This window comes from Danio rerio, chromosome 13 (assembly GCF_049306965.1).
Source record: "Danio rerio strain Tuebingen ecotype United States chromosome 13, GRCz12tu, whole genome shotgun sequence".
Taxonomy (NCBI): Eukaryota; Metazoa; Chordata; class Actinopteri; order Cypriniformes; family Danionidae; genus Danio; species Danio rerio.
This window is the reverse complement of record NC_133188.1, coordinates 22,220,382-22,242,073: the sequence shown is the minus strand read 5'-3', so window position 1 is coordinate 22,242,073 and position 21,692 is coordinate 22,220,382.

Here is a 21,692-nt window from a genome sequence, read left to right as displayed (position 1 = left end):
TCCCTGGACTTGCAGTATAGGCCCCAGGGTGCCCAATTTCCCTCCACCTAGGGGCTTTTGACCCCAGCAAGCGACCGAGGGTTCCACCTCTCTCCCTGGACTTGCAGTATAGGCCCCAGAGTGCCCCCTGGCCCTCCACCTAGGGGCCAATGACCCCAGAAAGCTACCCAGGGGTCCACCTCTCTCCCTGGAGTTGCAATATAGGCCCCAGTGTGCCTCCTTTCCCTCCACCTAGGGGCTTCTGACCCCAGCAAGCGACCGAGGGTTCCACCTCTCTCCCTGGACTTGCAGTATAGGCCCCAGGGTGCCCCCTGGCCCTCCACCTAGTGACCTCTGACCCCAGCAAGCTACCCAGGGGTCCACCTCTCTCCATGGACTTGCAATATAGGCCCCAGGGTGCCACCTTTCCCTCCACCTAGGGGCTTTTGACCCCAGCAAGTGACCCAGGGTTCCACCTCTCTCCCTGGACTTGCAGTATAGACCCCAGAGTGCCACCTGGCCCTCATCCAAGGGGCCTCTGACCCCAGCAATTTACCCAGGGGTCCACCTCTCTCCATGGACTTTTAGTATAGGCCCCAGGATGCCCCCTGGCCTTCAACCTAGGGGCCTCTGACCCCAGCAAGCTACCCAGGGGACCACGTCTGTCCCTGGACTTGCAGTATAGGCCCCAGGGTGCCCCCTGGCCCTCCACCTAGGGGCCTCTGACCCCAGCAAGCTACCCAGGGGTCCACCTCTCTCACAGGATTTGCAGTATAGGCCCCAGGGTGCCCCCTGGCCCTCAACCTAGGCGCCTCTGACCCCAGCAAGCTAACCAGGGGACCACCTCTCTCCCTGGACTTGCAGTATAGGCCCCTGGGGGCACCCTGGCCCTCCACCTAGTGGTTTCTGACCCCAGCAAGCTACCCAGGGGTCCACCTCTCTCCCTGGACTTGCAGTATAGACCCTTGGGGGCCCCCTGGCCCTCCACCTAGGGGCTTCTGCCCCCAGCAAGCTACCCAGGGGTCCACCTCTCTCCCTGGACTTGCAGTATGAGCCCCTGGGTTGCCCCCTTGCCCTCCACCTAGGGGTCTCTGACCCCAGCAAGCTACTCAGGGGTCCATCTCTCCCTGGACTTGCAGTATAAACCCCAAGGTGCCCCCTGGCCCTCATCCTAGGGGCCTCTGACCCCAGCAAGCTACCCAGGGGTCCACCTCTCTCCCTGGACTTGCAGTATAGACTCTTGGGGGCCCCCTGGCCCTCCACCTAGGGGCCACTGACCCCAGCAAGCTACCCAGAGGTCCACCTCTCTCCCTGGACTTGCAGTATAGGCCAAAGGGTGCCCCCTTGCCTCCACCTAAGGGCCTCTGACCCCAGCAAGCTACCCAGGGGTCCACCTCTCTCCGTGGACTTGCAGTATAGGCCCCAGGGTGACCTATTTTCCTCAACCTAGGGGCCTCTGACCCCAGCAAGCTACCCAGGGGTCCACCTCTCTCCCTGGACTTGCAGTAAAGGCCCGAGGGTTGCCCCCTTGCCTTCACCTAGGGGCCTCAGACACCAACAAGCTACCCAGGGGTCCACCTCTCTCCCTGGACTTGCAGAATAGGCCCCAAGGTGCCCCCTGGCCCTCCAACTAGGGTCCTCTGACTTCAGCAAGCTACCCAGGGGTCCACCTCTCTCCCTGGACTTGCAGTATAGGCCCCAGGGTGCCCCCTGGCCCTCAACCTAGGGGCCTCTGACCCAAGAAAGCCACGCAGGGGTCCACCTCTCTCCCTGGACTTGCAGTATAGAACCCAGGGTGCTCCCTAGCCCTCCAGCTAGGGGCCTCTGACTCCAGCAAGCTACCCAGGGGTCCACCTCTCTCCCTGGATTTGCAGTATAGGCCCCAGGGTTCCCCCAGTTCCCTCCACCTAGGGGCTTCTGACCCCAGCAAGCGACCCAGGGTTCCACCTCTCTCCCTGGACTTGTAGTATAGGCCCCAAAGTGGCCCCTGGCTCTCCACCAACGGGCCTCTGACCCCAGCAAGCTACCCAGGGGTCCACCTCTCTTTGTGGACTTGCAGTATAGGCCCCAGGGTGCCTTCTGGCCTTCCAACAAGGGGTCTCTGACCCCAGCAAGCTACCCAGGGGTCCACCTCTCTCCCTGGACTTGCAGTTAAGGCCCCAGGGTGCCCTCAGGCCCTGCACCTAGGGGCCTTTGACACCAGCAAGCTACCCAGGGTTCCACCTCTCTCCTTGGACTTGCAGTATAGGCCCCAGAGTGCCCCTAGCCCTCCACCTAAGGGCCTCTGACCCCAGCAAGCTACCCAGTGGTCCACCCCTCTCCCTGGACTTGCACTATAGGCCCCAGGGTGCCCCCTTGCCCTCCACCTAGGGGCCTCTGACCCCAGCAAGCTACCCAGGGGTCCACCTCTCTCCCTGGACTTGCAGTATAGGCCACAGGGTGCCCCCTGGCCCCCCATGTAGAAGCCTATTACCCCAGCAAGCTACCCAGGGGTCCACCTCTCTCCCTGGACTTGCAATATAGGCCCCAGGGTGCCCCATGGCCCTCCACCTAGGGGTCTCTGACCCCAGCAAGCTACCCAGGGGTCCACCTCTCTCCCTGGACTTGCAGTATAGGCCCCAGGGTGCCCCCTTTCCCTCCACCTAGGGGCTTCTGACCCCAGCAAGCGACCGAGGGTTCCACCTCTCTCCCTGGACTTGCAGTATAGGCCCCAGAGTGCCCCCTGGCCCTCCACCTAGGGGCCAATGACCCCAGAAAGCTACCCAGGGGTCCACCTCTCTCCCTGGAGTTTCAGTATAGGCCCCAGGGTGCCTCCTTTCCCTCCACCTAGGGGCTTCTGACCCCAGCAAGCGACCCAGGGTTCCACCTCTCTCCCTGGACTTGCAGTATAGGCCCCAGAGTGCCCCCTGGCCCTCCACCTAGGGGCCTCTGACCCCAGCAAGCTACCCAGGGGTCCACCTCTCTCCCTGGACTTGCAATATAGGCCCCAGGGTGCCCCATGGCCCTCCACCTAGTGGCCTCTGACCCCAGCAAGCTACCCAGGGGTCCACCTCTCTCCCTGGACTTGCAGTAAAGACCCCAAGGTGCCCCCTGGCCTTCCACCTAGGGGCCTTTGACCACAGCAAAGTACCCAGGGGTCCACTTCTCTACTTGGACAAGCAGTATAGGCCCCATTGTGCCCCTAGCACTCCACCTAAGGGCCACTGACCCCAGAAAGCTACCCAGGGGTCCACCTCTCTCCCTGGACTTGCAGTATATGCTCCAGGGTGCCCCCTGGCTCTCCACCTAGGGGCTTCTGACCCCAGCAAGCTACCCAGGGGTCCACCTCTCTCCCTGGACTTGCAGTAAAGGCCCCAGGGTTGCCCCCTTGCCCTCCACCTAGAGGTCTCTGACCCCAGCAAGCTACCCAGGGGTCCACTTCTCTCAGTGGACTTGCAGTAAAGGCCCCAGGGTGCCCACTGGCCCTCAATCTAGGGGCCTCTTACCCCAGCAAGCTACCCAGGGGACCACCTCTCTCCCTGAACTTGCAGTATAGGCCCCAGGGTGCCTTCTGGCCTTCCAACAAGGGGCCTCTGACCCCGGCAAGCTACTCAGAGTTCCACCTCTCTCCCTGGACTTACAGTAAAGGCCATAGGATTGCCCCTCATGCCCTCCACCTAGGGGCCGCTGACCCCAGCAAGTTACCCAGGGGTCCAACTCTCTCCCTGGACTTGCAGTATAGGCCCAAGGGTTGCCCCTTGCCCTCCAACAAGGGGTCTCTGACTCCAGCAAGCTACCCAGGTGTCCACCTCTCTCCCTGGACTTGCAATATAGGCCCCAGGGTGGCCCCAGTCCCTGCACCTAGGGGCCTCTGACTTCAGCAAGCTATCCAGGGGTCCACCTCTCTCCTTGGACTTGCAGTATTAGCCCCAGGGTGCCCCTGGCCCTCCACCTAAGGGCCTCTGACCCCAGAAAGCTACCCAGGGGTCCACTTCTCTCCCTGGACTTGCTTTATAGGTTCCAGGGTGCCCCCTGGCCCTCCAACTAGGGGCCTCTGACCCCAGCAAGCTACCCACGGGTCCAACTCTCTCCATGGACTTGCAGTATATGCTCCAGGGTGACCCCTGGCCCTCATCCTAGGGGCCTCTGACCCCAGCAAGCTACCCAGGGTTCCACCTCATTCCCTGGACTTGCAGTAAAGGCCTCAGGGTTGCCCCCTTGCCCTCCACCTACGGGTTTCTGACCCCAGCAAGCTATCCAGGGGTCCGCCTCTCTCCCTGGACTTGCAGTATAGACCCCAAGGTGCCCCCTAACCCTCCACCTAGGGGCCTCTGACGCCTGCAAGCTACCCAGGGGTCCACCCCTCTCCCTGGACTTGCAGTATAGGCCACAGGGTGCCCCCTGGCCCCCCATGTAGAAGCCTATCACCCCAGCAAGCTACCCAGGGGTCCACCTCTCTCCCTGGACTTGCAATATAGGCCCCAGGGTGAATCCTGGCCCTCCACCTAGGGGCCTCTAACACCAGCAAGCTACCCAGGGGTCCACCTCTCTTTGTGGACTTGCAGTATAGGCCCAAGGGTGCCACCTTGCCCTCCAACAAGAGGTCTCTGACCCCAGCAAGCTACCCAGGGGTCCACCTCTCTCCCTGGACTTGCAGTATAGGCCCCTGGGTGCCCCCTGGCCCTGAACCTATAGACCTCTGACTCCAGCAAGCTACCCAGGGGTCCACCTCTTTTCCTGGACTTGCACTATAGGCCCCAGGGTGCCCCCTGGCCCTCCATCTAGCGGCCTCTGACCCCAGCAAGCTACCCAAGGGTCCACCTCTCTCCCTTGACTTACAGTATAGGCCACAGGGTGCCCCCTAGCCCTCCATCTAGGGGCGTCTGACCCCAGCAAGCTACCCAGGGGTCCACCTCTCTCCCTGGACTTGCAGTACAGGCCACAGGGTGCCCACTGGCCCTGCACCTAGGGGCCTCTGACTCTAGCAAGCTACCCAGGTGTCCACCTCTCTTCCTGGACTTGCACTATAGGCCCCAGGATGAATCCTGGTCCTTCACCTAGGTGCCTCTGACCCCAGCAAGCTACCCAGGGGTCCACCTCTCTCCCTGGACTTGCAGTATAGGCCACAGGGTGCCCCCTGGCCCCCCATGTAGAAGCCTATCACACTAGCAAGCTACCCAGGGGTCCACCTCTCTCCCTGGACTTGCAATATAGGCCCCAGGGTGCCCCATGGCCCTCCACCTAGGGGCGTCTGACCCCAGCAAGATACCCAGGGGTCCACCTCTCTCCCTGGAGTTGCAGTATAGACCCCAAGGTGCCCCCTTGCCTTCCACCTTGGGGCCATTGACCGCAGCAAGCTACCCAGGGGTCCACCTCTCTCCCTGGACTTGCACTATAGGCCCCAGGGTGCCCCCTGGCCTTCCACCTAGGGGGCGCTGACCCCATCAAGTTACCCAGGGGTAGACCTCTCTCCCTGGACTTGCAGTATAGGCCCCAGGGTGCCCCCAGGCCCTGCACCTAGGGGTCTCTGACTCCAGCAAGCTACCCAGGGGTCCACCTGTCTCCCTGGACTTGCAGTATAGGCCCCAGGGTGCCCCTAGCCCTCCACCTAAGGGCCACTGACCCCAGAAAGCTAACCAGGGGTCCACCTCTCTCCCTAGGTTTGCAGTAAAGCCCCCAGGGTTGCCCCCTGGCCCTCTACCCAGGTAACTCTGACCCCAGCAAGCTACCCAGGGGTCCACCTCTCTCCCTGGACTTGCAGTATAGGCTCCAGGGCACCCCCTGGCCCTCAAGCTAGGGGCATCTGACCCAAGCAAGCCACCCAGGGGTCCACATCTCTCCCTGGACTTGCAGTATAGGACCAAGGGTGCCTCATGGCCTTCCACCTAGTGGCCTCTGACCCCAGCAAGCTACCTAGGGGTCCACCTCTCTCAATGGACTTGCAGTATAGGCCCCAGAGTGCCCCCTGGCCCTCCTCCTAGGGGTCTCTGACCCCAGCAAGCTACCCACGGGTCCACCTCTCTCCCTGGACTTGCAGTATAGGCTTCAGGGTGCCCCCTTGCCCTCCACCTAGAGGCCTCATACCCCAGCAAGCTACCCAGGGGTCCACCTCTCTCCCTGGACTTGCAGTTAAGGCCCCAGGGTGCCCTCAGGCCCTGCACCTAGGGGCCTTTGACACCAGCAAGCTACTCAGGGTTCCACCTCTCTCCTTGGACTTGCAGTATAGGCCCCAGAGTGCCCCTAGCCCTCCACCTAAGGGCCTCTGACCCCAGCAAGCTACCCAGTGGTCCACCCCTCTCCCTGGACTTGCACTATAGGCCCCAGGGTGCCCCCTTGCCCTCCACCTAGGGGCCTCTGACCCCAGCAAGCTACCCAGGGGTCCACCTCTCTCCCTGGACTTGCAGTATAGGCCACAGGGTGCCCCCTGGCCCCCCATGTAGAAGCCTATCACCCCAGCAAGCTACCCAGGGGTCCACCTCTCTCCCTGGATTTGCAATATAGGCCCCAGGGTGCCCCATGGCCTTCCACCTAGGGGGCGCTGACCCCAGCAAGTTACCCAGGGGTAGACCTCTCTCCCTGGACTTGCAGTATAGGCCCCAGGGTGCCCCCAGGCCCTGCACCTAGGGGTCTCTGACTCCAGCAAGCTACCCAGGGGTCCACCTGTCTCCCTGGACTTGTAGTATAGGCCCCAGGGTGCCCCTAGCCCTCCACCTAAGGGCCACTGACCCCAGAAAGCTAACCAGGGGTCCACCTCTTCCCCTAGGTTTGCAGTAAAGCCCCCAGGGTTGCCCCCTGGCCCTCTACCCAGGTAACTCTGACCCCAGCAAGCTACCCATGGGTCCACCTCTCTCCCTGGACTTGCAGTATAGGCTCCAGGGCACCCCCTGGCCCTCAAGCTAGGGGCATCTGACCCAAGCAAGCCACCCAGGGGTCCACATCTCTCCCTGGACTTGCAGTATAGGACCCAGGGTGCCTCATGGCCCTCCACCTAGTGGCCTCTGACCCAAGCAAGCTACCTAGGGGTCCACCTCTCTCAATGGACTTGCAGTATAGGCCCCAGAGTGCCCCCTGGCCCTCCTCCTAGGGGTCTCTGACCCCAGCAAGCTACCCACGGGTCCACCTCTCTCCCTGGACTTGCAGTATAGGCTTCAGGGTGCCCCCTGGCCCTCCACCTAGAGGCCTCATACCCCAGCAAGCTACCCAGGGGTCCACCTCTCTCCCTGGACTTGCATTTTAGGCCGCAGGGTGCCCCATGGACCTCCACCTAGGGGCCTCTGACCCAAGCAAGCCACCCAGGGGTCCACCTCTCTCCCTGGACTTGCAGTGTAGCCCCCAGGGTGCCCCCTGGCCCTCCACCTAGTGACCTCTGACCCCAGCAAGTTACCCAGGGGTCCACCTCTCTCCATGGACTTGCAATATAGGCCCCATGGTGCCCCCTTTCCCTCCACCTAGGGGCTTTTGACCCCAGCAAGTGACCCAGGGTTCCACCTCTCTCCCTGGACTTGCAGTATAGACCCCAGAGTGCCACCTGGCCCTCATTCAAGGGGCCTCTGACCCCAGCAATTTACCCAGGGGTCCACCTCTCTCCATGGACTTTTAGTATAGGCCCCAGGATGCCCCCTGGCCCTCAACCTAGGGGCCTCTGACCCCAGCAAGCTACCCAGGGGACCACGTCTGTCCCTGGACTTGCAGTATAGGCCCCAGGGTGCCCCCTGGCCCTCCACCTAGGGGCCTCTGACCCCAGCAAGCTACCCAGGGGTCCACCTCTCTCACAGGATTTGCAGTATAGGCCCCAGGGTGCCCCCTGGCCCTCAACCTAGGCGCCTCTGACCCCAGCAAGCTAACCAGGGGACCACCTCTCTCCCTGGACTTGCAGTATAGGCCCCTGGGGGCACCCTGGCCCTCCACCTAGGGGCTTCTGCCCCCAGCAAGCTACCCAGGGGTCCACCTCTCTCCCTGGACTTGCAGTATGAGCCCCAGGGTTGCCCTCTTGCCCTCCACCTAGGGGTCTCTGACCCCAGCAAGCTACTCAGGGGTCCATCTCTCCCTGGACTTGCAGTATAAACCCCAAGGTGCCCCCTGGCCCTCATCCTAGGGGCCTCTGACCCCAGCAAGCTACCCAGGGGTCCACCTCTCTCCCTGGACTTGCAGTATAGACTCTTGGGGGCCCCCTGGCCCTCCACCTAGGGGCCACTGACCCCAGCAAGCTACCCAGAGGTCCACCTCTCTCCCTGGACTTGCAGTATAGGCCAAAGGGTGCCCCCTTGCCTCCACCTAAGGGCCTCTGACCCCAGCAAGCTACCCAGGGGTCCACCTCTCTCCGTGGACTTGCAGTATAGGCCCCAGGGTGACCTATTTTCCTCAACCTAAGGGCCTCTGACCCCAGCAAGCTACCCAGGGGTCCACCTCTCTCCCTGGACTTGCAGTAAAGGCCCGAGGGTTGCCCCCTTGCCTCCACCTAGGGGCCTCAGACACCAACAAGCTACCCAGGGGTCCACCTCTCTCCCTGGACTTGCAGAATAGGCCCCAAGGTGCCCCCTGGCCCTCCAACTAGGGTCCTCTGACTCCAGCAAGCTACCCAGGGGTCCACCTCTCTCCCTGGACTTGCAGTATAGGCCCCAGGGTGCCCCCTGGCCCTCAACCTAGGGGCCTCTGACCCAAGAAAGCCACGCAGGGGTCCACCTCTCTCCCTGGACTTGCAGTATAGAACCCAGGGTGCTCCCTAGCCCTCCAGCTAGGGGCCTCTGACTCCAGCAAGCTACCCAGGGGTCCACCTCTCTCCCTGGATTTGCAGTATAGGCCCCAGGGGTTCCCCAGTTCCCTCCACCTAGGGGCTTCTGACCCCAGCAAGCGACCCAGGGTTCCACCTCTCTCCCTGAACTTGTAGTATAGGCCCCAAAGTGGCCCCTGGCTCTCCACCAACGGGCCTCTGACCCCAGCAAGCTACCCAGGGGTCCACCTCTCTTTGTGGACTTGCAGTATAGGCCCCAGGGTGCCTTCTGGCCTTCCAACAAGGGGTCTCTGACCCCAGCAAGCTACCCAGGGGTCCACCTCTCTCCCTGGACTTGCAGTTAAGGCCCCAGGGTGCCCTCAGGCCCTGCACCTAGGGGCCTTTGACACCAGCAAGCTACCCAGGGTTCCACCTCTCTCCTTGGACTTGCAGTATAGGCCCCAGAGTGCCCCTAGCCCTCCACCTAAGGGCCTCTGACCCCAGCAAGCTACCCAGTGGTCCACCCCTCTCCCTGGACTTGCACTATAGGCCCCAGGGTGCCCCCTTGCCCTCCACCTAGGGGCCTCTGACCCCAGCAAGCTACCCAGGGGTCCACCTCTCTCCCTGGACTTGCAGTATAGGCCACAGGGTGCCCCCTGGCCCCCCATGTAGAAGCCTATCACCCCAGCAAGCTACCCAGGGGTCCACCTCTCTCCCTGGATTTGCAATATAGGCCCCAGGGTGCCCCATGGCCCTCCACCTAGGGGTCTCTGACCCCAGCAAGCTACCCAGGGGTCCACCTCTCTCCCTGGACTTGCAGTATAGGCCCCAGGGTGCCCCCTTTCCCTCCACCTAGGGGCTTCTGACCCCAGCAAGCGACCGAGGGTTCCACCTCTCTCCCTGGACTTGCAGTATAGGCCCCAGAGTGCCCCCTGGCCCTCCACCTAGGGGCCAATGACCCCAGAAAGCTACCCAGGGGTCCACCTCTCTCCCTGGAGTTGCAATATAGGCCCCAGTGTGCCTCCTTTCCCTCCACCTAGGGGCTTCTGACCCCAGCAAGCGACCGAGGGTTCCACCTCTCTCCCTGGACTTGCAGTATAGGCCCCAGGGTGCCCCCTGGCCCTCCAACTAGGGTCCTCTGACTCCAGCAAGCTACCCAGGGGTCCACCTCTCTCCCTGGACTTGCAGTATAGGACCCAGGGTGCCCCCTGGCCCTCAACCTAGGGGCCTCTGACCCAAGAAAGCCACGCAGGGGTCCACCTCTCTCCCTGGACTTGCAGTATAGAACCCAGGGTGCTCCCTAGCCCTCCAGCTAGGGGCCTCTGACTCCAGCAATCTACCCAGGGGTCCACCTCTCTCCCTGGATTTGCAGTATAGGCCCCAGGGTTCCCCCAGTTCCCTCCACCTAGGGGCTTCTGACCCCAGCAAGCGACCCAGGGTTCCACCTCTCTCCCTGGACTTGTAGTATAGGCCCCAAAGTGGCCCCTGGCTCTCCACCAACGGGCCTCTGACCCCAGCAAGCTACCCAGGGGTCCACCTCTCTTTGTGGACTTGCAGTATAGGCCAGAGGGTGCCTTCTGGCCTTCCAACAAGGGGTCTCTGACCCCAGCAAGCTACCCAGGGGTCCACCTCTCTCCCTGGACTTGCAGTTAAGGCCCCAGGGTGCCCTCAGGCCCTGCACCTAGGGGCCTTTGACACCAGCAAGCTACCCAGGGTTCCACCTCTCTCCTTGGACTTGCAGTATAGGCCCCAGAGTGCCCCTAGCCCTCCACCTAAGGGCCTCTGACCCCAGCAAGCTACCCAGTGGTCCACCCCTCTCCCTGGACTTGCATTATGGGCCCCAGGGTGCCCCCTTGCCCTCCACCTAGGGGCCTTTGACCCCAGCAAGCTCCCCAGGGGACCACCTCTCTCCCTGGACTTGCAGTATAGGCCACAGGGTGCCCCCTGGCCCCCCATGTAGAAGCCTATCACACCAGCAAGCTACCCAGGGGTCCACCTCTCTCCCTGGACTTGCAATATAGGCCCCAGGGTGCCCCATGGCCCTCCACCTAGGGGTCTCTAACCCCAGCAAGCTACCCAGGGGTCCACCTCTCTCCCTGGACTTGCAGTATAGGCCCCAGGGTGCCCCCTTTCCCTCCACCTAGGGGCTTTTGACCCCAGCAAGCGACCCAGGGTTCCACCTCTCTCCCTGGACTTGCAGTATAGGCCCCAGAGTACCCCCTGGCCCTCCACCTAGGGGCCAATGACCCCAGAAAGCTACCCAGGGGTCCACCTCTCTCCCTGGAGTTGCAATATAGGCCCCAGTGTGCCTCCTTTCCCTCCACCTAGGGGCTTCTGACCCCAGCAAGCGACCGAGGGTTCCACCTCTCTCCCTGGACTTGCAGTATAGGCCCCAGGGTGCCCCCTGGCCCTCCACCTAGTGACCTCTGACCCCAGCAAGCTACCCAGGGGTCCACCTCTCTCCATGGACTTGCAATATAGGCCCCAGGGTGCCACCTTTCCCTCCACTTAGGGGCTTTTGACCCCAGCAAGTGACCCAGGGTTCCACCTCTCTCCCTGGACTTGCAGTATAGACCCCAGAGTGCCACCTGGCCCTCATCCAAGGGGCCTCTGACCCCAGCAATTTACCCAGGGGTCCACCTCTCTCCATGGACTTTTAGTATTGGCCCCAGGATGCCCCCTGGCCCTCAACCTAGGGGCCTCTGACCCCAGCAAGCTACCCAGGGGACCACGTCTGTCCCTGGACTTGCAGTATAGGCCCCAGGGTGCCCCCTGGCCCTCCACCTAGGGGCCTCTGACCCCAGCAAGCTACCCAGGGGTCCACCTCTCTCACAGGATTTGCAGTATAGGCCCCAGGGTGCCCCCTGGCCCTCAACCTAGGCGCCTCTGACCCCAGCAAGCTAACCAGGGGACCACCTCTCTCCCTGGACTTACAGTATAGGCCCCTGGGGGCACCCTGGCCCTCCACCTAGTGGTTTCTGACCCCAGCAAGCTACCCAGGGGTCCACCTCTCTCCCTGGACTTGCAGTATAGACCCTTGGGGGCCCCCTGGCCCTCCACCTAGGGGCTTCTGCCCCCAGCAAGCTACCCAGGGGTCCACCTCTCTCCCTGGACTTGCAGTATGAGCCCCAGCGTTGCCCCCTTGCCCTCCACCTGGGGGTTTCTGACCCCAGCAAGCTACTCAGGGGTCCATCTCTCCCTGGACTTGCAGTATAAACCCCAAGGTGCCCCCTGGCCCTCATCCTAGGGGCCTCTGACCCCAGCAAGCTACCCAGGGGTCCACCTCTCTCCCTGGACTTGCAGTATAGACTCTTGGGGGCCCCCTGGCCCTCCACCTAGGGGCCACTGACCCCAGCAAGCTACCCAGAGGTCCACCTCTCTCCCTGGACTTGCAGTATAGGCCAAAGGGTGCCCCCTTGCCTCCACCTAAGGGCCTCTGACCCCAGCAAGCTACCCAGGGGTCCACCTCTCTCCGTGGACTTGCAGTATAGGCCCCAGGGTGACCTATTTTCCTCAACCTAGGGGCCTCAGACACCAACAAGCTACCCAGGGGTCCACCTCTCTCCCTGGACTTGCAGAATAGGCCCCAAGGTGCCCCCTGGCCCTCCAACTAGGGTCCTCTGACTTCAGCAAGCTACCCAGGGGTCCACCTCTCTCCCTGGACTTGCAGTATAGGCCCCAGGGTGCCCCCTGGCCCTCAACCTAGGGGCCTCTGACCCAAGAAAGCCACGCAGGGGTCCACCTCTCTCCCTGGACTTGCAGTATAGAACCCAGGGTGCTCCCTAGCCCTCCAGCTAGGGGCCTCTGACTCCAGCAAGCTACCCAGGGGTCCACCTCTCTCCCTGGATTTGCAGTATAGGCCCCAGGGTTCCCCCAGTTCCCTCCACCTAGGGGCTTCTGACCCCAGCAAGCGACCCAGGGTTCCACCTCTCTCCCTGGACTTGTAGTATAGGCCCCAAAGTGGCCCCTGGCTCTCCACCAACGGGCCTCTGACCCCAGCAAGCTACCCAGGGGTCCACCTCTCTTTGTGGACTTGCAGTATAGGCCCCAGGGTGCCTTCTGGCCTTCCAACAAGGGGTCTCTGACCCCAGCAAGCTACCCAGGGGTCCACCTCTCTCCCTGGACTTGCAGTTAAGGCCCCAGGGTGCCCTCGGGCCCTGCACCTAGGGGCCTTTGACACCAGCAAGCTACCCAGGGTTCCACCTCTCTCCTTGGACTTGCAGTATAGGCCCCAGGGTGCCCCCTTGCCCTCCACCTAGGGGCCTCTGACCCCAGCAAGCTACCCAGGGGTCCAACTCTCTCCCTGGACTTGCAGTATAGGCCACAGGGTGCCCCCTGGCCCCCCATGTAGAAGCCTATCACCCCAGCAAGCTACCCAGGGGTCCACCTCTCTCCCTGGACTTGCAATATAGGCCCCAGGGTGCCCCATGGCCCTCCACCTAGGGGTCTCTGACCCCAGCAAGCTACCCAGGGGTCCACCTCTCTCCCTGGACTTGCAGTATAGGCCCCAGGGTGCCCCCTTTCCTTCCACCTAGGGGCTTCTGACCCCAGCAAGCGACCGAGGGTTCCACCTCTCTCCCTGGACTTGCAGTATAGGCCCCAGAGTGCCCCCTGGCCCTCCACCTAGGGGCCAATGACCCCAGAAAGCTACCCAGGGGTCCACCTCTCTCCCTGGAGATGCAATATAGGCCCCAGTGTGCCTCCTTTCCCTCCACCTAGGGGCTTCTGACCCCAGCAAGCGACCGAGGGTTCCACCTCTCTCCCTGGACTTGCAGTATAGGCCCCAGGGTGCCCCCTGGCCCTCCACCTAGTGACCTCTGACCCCAGCAAGCTACCCAGGGGTCCACCTCTCTCCATGGACTTGCAATATAGGCCCCAGGGTGCCCCCTGGCCCTCATCCAAGGGGCCTCTGACCCAAGCAATTTACCCAGGGGTCCACCTCTCTCCCTGGACTTGCAGTATAGACCCCAAAGTGCCACCTGGCCCTCATCCAAGGGGCCTCTGACCCAAGCAATTTACCCAGGGGTCCACCTCTCTCCATGGACTTTTAGTATAGGCCCCAGGATGCCCCCTGGCCCTCAACCTAGGGGCCTCTGACCCCAGCAAGCTACCCAGGGGACCACGTCTGTCCCTGGACTTGCAGTATAGGCCCCAGGGTGCCCCTGGCCCTCCACCTAGGGGCCTCTGACCCCAGCAAGCTACCCAGGGGTCCACCTCTCTCACAGGATTTGCAGTATAGGCCCCAGGGTGCCCCCTGGCCCTCAACCTAGGCGCCTCTGACCCCAGCAAGCTAACCAGGGGACCACCTCTCTCCCTGGACTTGCAGTATAGGCCCCTGGGGGCACCCTGGCCCTCCACCTAGTGGTTTCTGACCCCAGCAAGCTACCCAGGGGTCCACCTCTCTCCCTGGACTTGCAGTATAGACCCTTGGGGGCCCCCTGGCCCTCCACCTAGGGGCCACTGACCCCAGCAAGCTACCCAGAGGTCCACCTCTCTCCCTGGACTTGCAGTATAGGCCAAAGGGTGCCCCCTTGCCTCCACCTAAGGGCCTCTGACCCCAGCAAGCTACCCAGGGGTCCACCTCTCTCCGTGGACTTGCAGTATAGGCCCCAGGGTGACCTATTTTCCTCAACCTAGGGGCCTCTGACCCCAGCAAGCTACCCAGGGGTCCACCTCTCTCCCTGGACTTGCAGTAGAGGCCCCAGGGTTGCCCCCTTGCCTCCACCTAGGGGCCTCTGACACCAACAAGCTACCCAGGGGTCCACCTCTCTCCCTGGACTTGCAGAATAGGCCCCAAGGTGCCCCCTGGCCCTCCAACTAGGGTCCTCTGACTCCAGCAAGCTACCCAGGGGTCCACCTCTCTCCCTGGACTTGCAGTATAGGCCCCAGGGTGCCCCCTGGCCCTCAACCTAGGGGACTCTGACCCAAGAAAGCCACGCAGGGGTCCACCTCTCTCCCTGGACTTGCAGTATAGAACGCAGGGTGCTCCCTAGCCCTCCAGCGAGGGGCCTCTGACTCCAGCAAGCTAACCAGGGGTCCACCTTTCTCCCTGGAATTGCAGTATAGGCCCCAGGGTTCCCCCAGTTCCCTCCACCTAAGGGCTTCTGACCCCAGCAAGCGACCCAGGGTTCCACCTCTCTCCCTGGACTTGTAGTATAGGCCCCAAAGTGGCCCCTGGCTCTCCACCAACGGGCCTCTGACCCCAGCAAGCTACCCAGGGGTCCACCTCTCTTTGTGGACTTGCAGTATAGGTCCCAGGGTGCCTTCTGGCCTTCCAACAAGGGGTCTCTGACCCCAGCAAGCTACCCAGGGGTCCACCTCTCTCCCTGGACTTGCAGTTAAGGCCCCAGAGTGCCCCTAGCCCTCCACCTAAGGGCCTCTGACCCCAGCAAGCTACCCAGTGGTCCACCCCTCTCCCTGGACTTGCACTATAGGCCCCAGGGTGCCCCCTTGCCCTCCACCTAGGGGCCTCTGACCCCAGCAAGCTACCCAGGGGTCCACCTCTCTCCCTGGACTTGCAGTATAGGCCACAGGGTGCCCCCTGGCCCCCCATGTAGAAGCCTATCACCCCAGCAAGCTACCCAGGGGTCCACCTCTCTCCCTGGACTTGCAATATAGGCCCCAGGGTGCCCCATGGCCCTCCACCTAGGGGTCTCTGACCCCAGCAAGCTACCCAGGGGTCCAACTCTCTCCCTGGACTTGCAGTATAGGCCCCAGGGTGCCCCCTTTCCCTCCACCTAGGGGCTTCTGACCCCAGCAAGCGACCGAGGGTTCCACCTCTCTCCCTGGACTTGCAGTATAGGCCCCAGAGTGCCCCCTGGCCCTCCACCTAGGGGCCAATGACCCCAGAAAGCTACCCAGGGGTCCACCTCTCTCCCTGGAGTTGCAATATAGGCCCCAGTGTGCCTCCTTTCCCTCCACCTAGGGGCTTCTGACCCCAGCAAGCGACCGAGGGTTCCACCTCTCTCCCTGGACTTGCAGTATAGGCCCCAAGGTGCCCCCTGGCCCTCCACCTAGTGACCTCTGACCCCAGCAAGCTACCCAGGGGTCCACATCTCTCCATGGACTTGCAATATAGGCCCCAGGGTGCCCCCTTTCCCTCCACCTAGGGGCTTTTGACCCCAGCAAGTGACCCAGGGTTCCACCTCTCTCCCTGGACTTGCAGTATAGACCCCAGAGTGCCACCTGGCCCTCTTCCAAGGGGCCTCTGACCCCAGCAATTTACCCAGGGGTCCACCTCTCTCCATGGACTTTTAGTATAGGCCCCAGGATGCCCCCTGGCCCTCAACCTAGGGGCCTCTGACCCCAGCAAGCTACCCAGGGGACCACGTCTGTCCCTGGACTTGCAGTATAGGCCCCAGGGTGCCCCCTGGTCTCCACCTAGGGGCCTCTGACCCCAGCAAGCTACCCAGGGGTCCACCTCTCCCACAGGATTTGCAGTATAGGCCCCAGGGTGCCCCCTGGCCCTCAACCTAGGCGCCTCTGACCCCAGCAAGCTAACCAGGGGACCACCTCTCTCCCTGGACTTGCAGTATAGGCCCCTGGGGGCACCCTGGCCCTCCACCTAGTGGTTTCTGACCCCAGCAAGCTACCCAGGGGTCCACCTCTCTCCCTGGACTTGCAGTATAGACCCTTGGGGGCCCCCTGGCCCTCCACCTAGGGGCTTCTGCCCCCAGCAAGCCACCCAGGGGTCCACCTCTCTCCCTGGACTTGCAGTATGAGCCCCAGGGTTGCCCCCTTGCCCTCCACCTAGGGGTCTCTGACCCCAGCAAGCTACTCAGGGGTCCATCTCTCCCTGGACTTGCAGTATAAACCCCAAGGTGCCCCCTGGCCCTCATCCTAGGGGCCTCTGACCCCAGCAAGCTACCCAGGTGTCCACCTCTCTCCCTGGACTTGCAGTATAGACTCTTGGGGGCCCCCTGGCCCTCCACCTAGGGGCCACTGACCCCAGCAAGTGACCCAGGGTTCCACCTCTCTCCCTGGGCTTGCAGTATAGGCCAAAGGGTGCCCCCTTGCCTCCACCTAAGGGCCTCTGACCCCAGCAAGGTACCCAGGGGTCCACCTCTCTCCGTGGACTTGCAGTATAGGCCCCAGGGTGACCTATTTTCCTCAACCTAGGGGCCTCTGACCCCAGCAAGCTACCCAGGGGTCCACCTCTCTCCCTGGACTTGCAGTAAAGGCCCGAGGGTTGCCCCCTTGCCTCCACCTAGGGGCCTCTGACACCAACAAGCTACCCAGGGGTCCACCTGTCTCCCTGGACTTGCAGTATAGGCCCCAGGGTGCCCCCTGGCCCTCAACCTAGGGGCCTCTGACCCAAGAAAGACACGCAAGGGTCCACCTCTCTCCCTGGACTTGCAGTATAGAACCCAGGGTGCTCCCTAGCCCTCCAGCTAGGGGCCTCTGACTCCAGCAAGCTACCCAGGGGTCCACCTCTCTCCCTGGATTTGCAGTATAGGCCCCAGGGTTCCCCCAGTTCCCTCCACCTAGGGGCTTCTGACCCCAGCAAGAGACCCAGGGTTCCACCTCTCTCCCTGGACTTGTAGTATAGGCCCCAAAGTGGCCCCTGGCTCTCCACCAACGGGCCTCTGACCCCAGCAAGCTACCCAGGGGTCCACCTCTCTTTGTGGACTTGCAGTATAGGCCCCAGGGTGCCTTCTGGCCTTCCAACAAGGGGTCTCTGACCCCAGCAAGCTACCCAGGGGTCCACCTCTCTCCCTGGACTTGCAGTTAAGGCCCCAGGGTGCCCTCAGGCCCTGCACCTAGGGGCCTTTGACACCAGCAAGCTACCCAGGGTTCCACCTCTCTCCTTGGACTTGCAGTATAGGCCCCAGAGTGCCCCTAGCCCTCCACCTAAGGGCCTCTGACCCCAGCAAGCTACCCAGTGGTCCACCCCTCTCCCTGGACTTGCACTATAGGCCCCAGGGTGCCCCCTTGCCCTCCACCTAGGGGCCTCTGACCCCAGCAAGCTACCCAGGGGTCCAGATCTCTCCCTGGACTTGCAGTATAGGCCACAGGGTGCCCCCTGGCCCCCCATGTAGAAGCCTATCACCCCAGCAAGCTACCCAGAGGTCCACCTCTCTCCCTGGACTTGCAAAATAGGCCCCAGGGTGCCCCATGGCCCTCCACCTAGGGGTCTCTGACCCCAGCAAGCTACCCAGGGGTCCACCTCTCTCCCTGGACTTGCAGTATAGGCCCCAGGGTGCCCCCTTTCCCTCCACCTAGGGGCTTCTGACCCCAGCAAGCGACCGAGGGTTCCACCTCTCTCCCTGGACTTGCAGTATAGGCCCCAGGGTGCCCCCTGGCCCTCCACCTAGGGGCCAATGACCCCAGAAAGCTACCCAGGGGTCCACCTCTCTCCCTGGAGTTGCAGTATAGGCCCCAGTGTGCCTCCTTTCCCTCCACCTAGGGGCTTCTGACCCCAGCAAGAGACCCAGGGTTCCACCTCTCTCCCTGGACTTGTAGTATAGGCCCCAAAGTGGCCCCTGGCTCTCCACCAACGGGCCTCTGACCCCGACAAGCTACCCAGGGGTCCACCTCTCTTTGTGGACTTGCAGTATAGGCCCCAGGGTGCCTTCTGGCCTTCCAACAAGGGGTCTCTGACCCCAGCAAGCTACCCAGGGGTCCACCTCTCTCCCTGGACTTGCAGTTAAGGCCCCAGGGTGCCCTCAGGCCCTGCACCTAGGGGCCTTTGACACCAGCAAGCTACCCAGGGTTCCACCTCTCTCCTTGGACTTGCAGTATAGGCCCCAGAGTGCCCCTAGCCCTCCACCTAAGGGCCTCTGACCCCAGCAAGCTACCCAGTGGTCCACCCCTCTCCCTGGACTTGCACTATAGGCCCCAGGGTGCCCCCTTGCCCTCCACCTAGGGGCCTCTGACCCCAGCAAGCTACCCAGGGGTCCAGATCTCTCCCTGGACTTGCAGTATAGGCCACAGGGTGCCCCCTGGCCCCCCATGTAGAAGCCTATCACCCCAGCAAGCTACCCAGAGGTCCACCTCTCTCCCTGGACTTGCAAAATAGGCCCCAGGGTGCCCCATGGCCCTCCACCTAGGGGTCTCTGACCCCAGCAAGCTACCCAGGGGTCCACCTCTCTCCCTGGACTTGCAGTATAGGCCCCAGGGTGCCCCCTTTCCCTCCACCTAGGGGCTTCTGACCCCAGCAAGCGACCGAGGGTTCCACCTCTCTCCCTGGACTTGCAGTATAGGCCCCAGGGTGCCCCCTGGCCCTCCACCTAGGGGCCAATGACCCCAGAAAGCTACCCAGGGGTCCACCTCTCTCCCTGGAGTTGCAGTATAGGCCCCAGTGTGCCTCCTTTCCCTCCACCTAGGGGCTTCTGACCCCAGCAAGCGACCCAGGGTTCCACCTCTCTCCCTGGACTTGCAGTATAGGCCCCAGAGTGCCCCCTGGCCCTCCACCTAGGGGCCTCTGACCCCAGCAAGCTACCCAGGGGTCCACCTCTCTCCCTGGACTTGCAATATAGGCCCCAGAGTGCCCCATGGCCCTCCACCTAGGGGCCCCTGACCCCAGCAAGCTACCCAGGGGTCCACCCCTCTCCCCGGACTTGCAGTAAAGACCCCAAGGTGCCCCCTGGCCTTCCACCTAGGGGCCTTTGACCGCAGCAAAGTACCCAGGGGTCCATTTCTCTACTTGGACAAGCAGTATAGGCCCCATTGTGCCCCTAGCACTCCACCTAAGGGCCACTGACCCCAGAAAGCTACCCAGGGGTCCACCTCTCTCCCTGGACTTGCACTATAGGTTATAGGGTGCATCCTGGCCCTCCACCTAGGGGCCTCTGACCCCAGCAAGCTACCCACGGGTCCAACTCTCTCCCTGGACTTGCAGTATATGCTCCAGGGTGCCCCCTGGCTCTCCACCTAGGGGCTTCTGACCCCAGCAAGCTACCCAGGTGTCCACCTCTCTCCCTGGACTTGCAGTAAAGGCCCCAGGGTTGCCCCCTTGCCCTCCACCTAGGGGTCTCTGACCCCAGCAAGCTACCCAGGGGTCCACTTCTCTCAGTGGACTTGCAGTAAAGGCCCCAGGGTGCCCACTAGCCCTCAAACTAGGGGCCTCTTACCCCAGCAAGCTACCCAGGGGACCACCTCTCTCCCTGAACTTGCAGTATAGGCCCCAGGGTGCCTTCTGGCCTTCCAACAAGGGGCCTCTGACCCCGGCAAGCTATTCAGAGTTCCACCTCTCTCCCTGGACTTACAGTAAAGGCCATAGGGTTGCCCCTCATGCCCTCCACCTAGTGGTGTCTGACCCCAGCAAGCTACCCAGGGGTCCACCTCTCTCCCTGGACTTGCAGTATAGAACCCAAGGTGCCCCCTGGCCTTCCACCTAGGGGCTTTTGACCGCAGCAAGATACCCAGGGGTCCACCTCTCTCCCTGGACTTGCAGTATAGGCCCCAGGGTGCCCCTGGCCCTCCACCTAGGGGCCGCTGACCCCAGCAAGTTACCCAGGGGTCCAACTCTCTCCCTGGACTTGCAGTATAGGCCCAAGGGTTGCCCCTTGCCCTCCAACAAGGGGTCTCTGACTCCAGCAAGCTACCCAGGTGTCCACCTCTCTCTCTGGACTTGCAATATAGGCCCCAGGGTGGCCCCAGTCCCTGCACCTAGGGGCCTCTGACTCCAGCAAGCTACCCAGGGGTCCACCTCTCTTCCTGGACTTGCACTATAGGCCCCAGGGTGCCCCCTCTGCCCTCCACCTAGGGGCCTCTGACCCCAGCAAACTACCCAGGGGTCCACCTCTCTCCCTGGACATGCACTATAGGCCCCAGGGTGCCCCCTTACCCTCCACCTAGGGGCCTCTGACCCCAACAAGCTACCCAGGGGTCCACCTCTATCCCTGGACTTGCAGTATAGGCCACATGGTGCCCCCTGGCCCCCCATGTAGAAGCCTATCACCGCAGCAAGCTACCCAGGGGTCCACTTCACTACCTGGACTTGCAGTAAAGGCCTCAGGGTTGCCCCCTTGCCCTCCACCTAGGGGTTTCTGACCCCAGCAAGCTATCCAGGGGTCCGCCTCTCTCCCTGGACTTGCAGTATAGACCCCAAGGTGCCCCCTGGCCCTCCACCTACGGGGCCTCTGACCCCAGCAAGCTACCCAGGGTTCCAGCTCTCTCCCTGCACTTGCAGTATAGGCCGCAGGGTGCCCCCTGGCCCTCAACTTTGGGGTCTCTTACCCCTGCAAGCTACCCAGGGGACCACCTCTCTCCCTGGACTTGCAGTATAGGCCCCAGGGTGACTTCTGGCCTTCCAACAAGAGGCCTCTGTCCCCAGCAAGTTACCCAGGGGTCCACCTCTCTCCCTGGACTTGCAGTATAGGCCCCTGGATGCCCCCTGGCCCTGCACCTAGGGGCCTCTGACTCCAGCAAGCTACCCAGGGGTCCACCTCTCTTCCTGGACTTGCACTATAGGCCCCAGGGTGCCCCCTCTGCCCTCCACCTAGGGGCCTCTGACCCCAGCAAGCTACCCAGGGGTCCACCTCTCTCCCTGGACTTGCAGTATAGGCCAAAGGGTTGCCCCATTGCCCTCCACCTAGGGATCTCTGACCCCTGCAAGCTGCTCAGGGGTCCACCTCTCTCCCTGGATTTGCAGTATAGACCATAAGGTGCCCCCTGGCCCTCCACCTAGGGGCCTCTGACCCCAGCAAGCTACCCAGGATTCAACCTTTCTCCCTGGATTTGCAGTATAGGCCCCAGGGTGCCCACTGGCTCTCCACCTACGGGCCTCTGACCCCAGCAAGCTACCCAGGGGTCCACCTCTCTTTGTGGACTTGCAGTATAGGCCCCAGGGTGCCCCCTGTCCCTCGACCTAGGGGCCTCTGACAACTGCAAGCTACCCAACGGACCACCTCTCTCCCTGGACTTGCAGTATAGGCCCCAGGGTGCCTTCTGGTCTTCCAACAAGGGGCCTCTGACCCCAGCAAGCTACCCAAGGGTCCACCTCTCTCCTTGGACTTGCAGTATAGGCCCCAGAGTGCCTTTAGCCCTCCAACTAAGGGCCTCTGACCCCAGCAAGCTACCC